Below are 4,581 nucleotides of genomic sequence, written 5' to 3'. Positions count from 1 at the left end.
TTTTCTTCAGTATATGATGACAGGTATAACTGGCCTCACAGGATAACAACCTATTCCAATGGCCACAGTGTGGCCCATGCATTCTTCATCCTAGCTGAGACCCAGGACTTGCACAGGAAAGGAACACAGGTGCAACAATTGGCTTCTGACATCAGGATGAATATTTTGGCACTGCTGGGATCTTAACTCGGGGACCAGCAGACCCCATTGACGAATGGGTCCATGTGAGCACACCAGCCTGTGAGCCACTAAGGAGTAAGGCCGTTCCCAGAACCTGAGTTGGACTCACAGGTGGAGGTGTGGGGGAAGGGCACACAGCAGTCATCCATTCATAAGTTGAAAGTAGTATGCAAATAAGTAGACATTTGTATAGAGTAGGAGAGACGATAACCTGTGATGGAATCCAATCTACCATGTGTCTACTGATTCTTGGATCTTTCCAGATGCCTTCATTTCATGACTGTGATGATTATTGTCATGCTTAATCAGCACTGCTTTACAAATAAGCAATGCTCCATGAGTCTTGCCTATCATTTCCTAGTCACTTCATGCATGAACTACTCATTCGATGAGATCAATCACATTCCATGACTTTTCCTGTTTCAGAAACCATTATCTCAGGATTTCCCGCCATTGCTTTCTCATTGGGGTGGGCTGAATTCAAGCCTAAGGCATGGAAAACATACTCCTTATATATATTTTAAAGATAGGATTTATACCTCTATACAGATGTTCAGTAGATACCTTGTTTGGTGTGGTAGGATTTACACTTCCATACAGATGTTCAGTCCATATCAAATTTAGTGTGGTTATTCATGTTATTTCATTTTTTATTCATTTATTTATGATTTATTTTATTGACTTTGGTGATACCTATACCATTTATTACATTGTTTACATCAAATCACATAACATCTAGATTTGTAGATGTGTTCTCCATCATGCCTGACATCCTAGACTCTCCCAGAAAAGGAAAACATGTGTCACAATCGGCTTTTAACTCAAAGATTAAATTTTTGGCAGTTTTGGGATCTGAACTCAGGTCCTAGCAGGCCCAATTCATGATTGGGTGAGTGTGGGCACAGAAGCCTCTAGCCAATGAAGCTGTCATGTGGTTCCCAGGCACTGAGATCAAGCCCCAAGTTTGGCCAAAACAGCAATACATGGATAGGCAGAGGGTGGTATACAAATAAATATATATTGTTAAAGAGTTCCAGAGCTGTTTATCTATGACTGGATGACATCTACTACGTTCCTACCAACTCTTAGGTATTTATATATCTCCATTGAAACAATATTATTCTTTTCATGCTTAATAAACTATTAATTAAGGTTAATCAGCATGCTAGGATTATTGCATCCAATTTTAGATTAGACAAATGCATGTACTACTCTTTCAATCTGTATTCTTATGCATAGGAACGAGTCTCTTGTGATCTCCTGCCATTGGTAAGTGTAAGGATTAGGATTTGAACCCAGGGCCTATGTTGATATGTTGGCTTATGGTTTCCCTGATAACCTGCCAGCCATCTGCAATGGCAGGCCAGGTCCACTTTGAAACCATGTCATTCAGACCCAGGATGGTCACTATGCACAGAAAAAATTGTAAAACCCTGAGCCCTCTACAACTCCCCACTTTTTGTGCTGTTCTGCTTTTTTTTTCTTCCTGCAAGCCCACTGGGCCTAGGGTCCCAGGATCAGCTTTGGGTCCCGAGGCTGCACTCCAGCCTAGGGAGAGTGCAGCTGAGTCAGAGTTGCCATGACCTGAGTTCAAGCCCCGTGGTTGGCAAAATTAATGAACTAATTAATTCATTAATTAACTAACTAAATTGAAATAATAAAGCTCCTTGGTTTGGAATTTCTGCCAGTTTTCTTTTCTAGCCTGGGACTTGAACTCAGAGTCTTGATGAATCCATAGCAATGTGACAGAAGGTGCAGAGTTGCCAATACTTGAGTTCAAATCCCATGCCATGCCAAAAATAAATAATTAAGTCACTGCCCTCAGCAGGGAAGTTAGTTATGAAGATGGGAGGGAAGGGATGATAGGGGAAAAACAAACGAGGAGACAACAATGTTCAATAGGAAATGTACTCATTAGTTTGCTCATGTAACTGTGACCCCTCTGTACAACATTTTTACAGTAAAAAACGTACAAAAAATTATGTACTCCTCAAGAAGCACTTTGGTGGTAAGGGATGGATGTCTGAATAGCTGTACAAAATTATACACTGATTTTTTTCAGTGTTCAGTATGGAACTGAATAAACATATCTGTTTCTATTACAAATGTTAAGTCACAGTCTTGGAACTGGGGCCAGTATTTCTGCCATTGCTGGGATTTGAGCTCAATGTCCAAGTAACTCTTTTGGACCTTGTGTGAAGGCTAAGCTGCCTGTCTTTGAGGAAAAGATTTTCAAGCTAGAGTTCCCAGGGCATGACTTAAGGCCCTGCAATAGAGAAAATATTTGTATATATGTGTAATATAAGATATATAGCTACATATGTATGTTTATTTCATATTATGATTATTATTATTGATTTTGTATTTAATTTTTATTTTATTCATTTTATTGTTTATTGTATTTAGTATTATTATACACATAATATTTATTATGTTGTGTCCATATATTATAAAATTATACACAATAATTCAGTACATTGACTCATTTTCATTAATACTTTATTAAATGTTGAAACATGATACATAATTAAATGGAGGCATTTGTCAAGTCATCACATGGTTAGATTCTGTCCCCAGTATGAGCTTTGTCTTATTTATCTTTGGACAACTGCCTATAGGGATTTTTTTATATGATTTATACTCAGAAGCCTATTCTTGTGGATAGGCAAGTTGAGGGATAAAATCGTAAGGTTAGGGCTGGGAATGTGGCTTAGTGGTAGAGAGCTTGCTCAGCATGCATGAAAGCCATGGTTTGAATCCTCAGTGCCACATACTCAGAAAAAGCCAGAAGCTGTGGTGTGGCTCAAGTGGTAGAGTGCTATCCTTGATAAAAAGAAGCTCAAAGATAGTACCCAGGCCCTAATTTCACGCCCCAGGTCTGGCAAAAACAATACACCAGATTCCAGTGGCTATGGAAACCTACTTTCTCAGGAGGCTTAGATCTGAAGATCGCAGTTTGAAGACAGCCTAGGGAAGGAAAGCCTGTTGGACTCTTACCTCCAATGAACCATCAAAAAACCCCATGTGGCACTGTGGGTCAAGTGGTAGAGTGTTTGCCTTGAGTTGAGGGGTTAAGGGACAGCGCCCAGGCTTCAGTTTGAGACACACAACTGGAAAAGAACGAGGGATAATCAAAGTAATTTTCCTATTTGCTATTTATGAGAATATTTTTTGGAAAATGAATGCTGATGTAAACCAGAATTGGAGTCAGACCTCAAAGTTCAAGTGTAGCACATCAGTAAGCCTTGCCTTTCAGATTCTATTATTATAAACTTGTGTCCTACAGGGTTCTGAACGGCCCACTGTTGAAAGGCTTAATATGCTCCCTAAGCCCTTTGTGATAAGCAGTTGACTTTTATTGTCAATGTCATTACAGTTCTGACCCTAGCAATGAACGAATAGCTCATCACCCTAACTCAGGAGGCTGAGGTCTCTATCACAGGGTGAAACCAGCCAAGGCAAGGAAGTCTAGGACATTCGGACTTGTTGGGCTGCAAGTGGGTTGATGCCCAAGATCCCACCTCTGCAAAAAAGGCATCGGACAGGCCTGGTCGTCACTGGGGGAAGCGCGCCCCTCAGGCGAAGACCAGTGCAAGGTCCTCTCATTAATGTTTTAGACAGAGGCCCAACCTCTACTCTTACCTGTCGCTTAATAAAACAAAAAGGGGGAGCTGTGGAGAGCTGCGGGAGCCGACAAAAGATGGCGCGGCCGCATGGCACGACCAAGCCAAAGATGGCGCTGGCTTCCGCCTTCCGCCTTCCCGATGGCGAGTGCTCTCTGTGAAAAACAACTCCTTATATGGCTATGACTTGGCTCCTAGTTTGCTTCCGTGTTTGCGACCCTATTGGTATATGCCACGTGGCACCTCGGGATTGGCCATCCAGGAGGCTTATAACTGGAGTGTGGGTGCGGGGCGGAGAAGAAGCTAATAATCAAGGTTCCTGAATAAACTGCTTTGAGAAGAATCCCGGGTCGTGTCTTCCTTGCTGGTCAAGGTAGATGCGACAAGTGGTGGCCCGTACGGGGAACTAACTCCACAAGGGATCCAGAACTCTTGGCAGTCAGGGTGGTGCACCGGTAAGTTCCCAGGTAAGTGGGAATCCGCGATTAAAGCGGGCATAATACGGGGCTCTTCTCTGTAGATAAAGAGAGAGCGGAAACCCGGGAAAAAATACAGGCCTAAAGTGAAAGTAAGAATATAAATATAAAAAATAAAAAAGGGAGTAAAAGAAGATAAAATTTTTATAACTAAGATGGGCGCTGCGACGTCTCATCCAATTTTTCTGGCCCTGAATGAGCTCCTACGCTCAAAAGGACTAAAGTTTAAGAAGGGTGTTTTACAGAGTTTCCTTGAAGAATGCAACATTGTAGCTCCTTGGTTCATAGTGTCCGGGAGCCTT

The sequence above is a fragment of the Dipodomys spectabilis genome, unplaced genomic scaffold (assembly GCF_019054845.1).
Source record: "Dipodomys spectabilis isolate Male_0828 unplaced genomic scaffold, ASM1905484v1 ptg000386l, whole genome shotgun sequence".
In the NCBI taxonomy this organism is placed as follows: Eukaryota; Metazoa; Chordata; class Mammalia; order Rodentia; family Heteromyidae; genus Dipodomys; species Dipodomys spectabilis.
The sequence above is the reverse complement of the archived record's forward strand: the minus strand, read 5'-3'. Positions refer to the sequence as shown.